The sequence below is a fragment of the Priapulus caudatus genome, unplaced genomic scaffold (genome assembly GCF_000485595.1).
Source record: "Priapulus caudatus unplaced genomic scaffold, Priapulus_caudatus-5.0.1 Scaffold4880, whole genome shotgun sequence".
NCBI classification, from domain to species: domain Eukaryota; kingdom Metazoa; phylum Priapulida; class Priapulimorpha; order Priapulimorphida; family Priapulidae; genus Priapulus; species Priapulus caudatus.
The window spans coordinates 3,507-4,216 of record NW_014581941.1 but is presented as its reverse complement, the minus strand read 5'-3'; positions in this window follow the sequence as shown (position 1 = coordinate 4,216).

Below are 710 nucleotides of genomic sequence, written 5' to 3'. Positions count from 1 at the left end.
GTCTAGTTGTGTTGTGTGTGGGGGAGGGGAGAGAGGGGGAGGGGTTGTGAGGGCGAGGAAAGGTGGGGTCGTGAGGGAAAGAGGGGTTGTGAGGGAGAGGGGAGGGATAATGGGAAGCAGGAGATGGCATGGTTTGTGGTGAGTGAGCGGTTTGTGGTGGATGGTTAGTTTCTAGTGAGTGAAGGTTTAATGACTGATAGTTGTTCTAAACTAACGTTGTGTCCTGGCCTGGCAGCAGATAAATTGCGAGTGCAATTCCTCTTTGTAATATGTGTATAATTTCTAATGATATATGTGTATGATTTCTAATTTGCAAGCCTCGGTGTGGATATGAAACCAGGTATAGCAAAGGCTCGGATGCAAATCTCTGCCTCTTGCTACTAACGAGCACAATTTGTGCTGTATCGGCTTAAGTCAATCAATCTTCTATCATTATATATTTGTGTATTACCAAAAGTAGATAAACTAGAGATAGATATCATAGATAGATAATTATATATGGTAATAAGTAGATAGGTACATCGCTGTGTATATGTGATATGTAATATATATATATATATATATATATTATTTCTATCTCTCTCTCTCTCTCGCTCTCCCTCTCTCTCTTTATATATATATATATATATATATATATATGTATGTATTAGTGATGTCACGATCATCAATAATACTCGATCATTGGTTGAACAGTGGCTCGAACCAAGCGC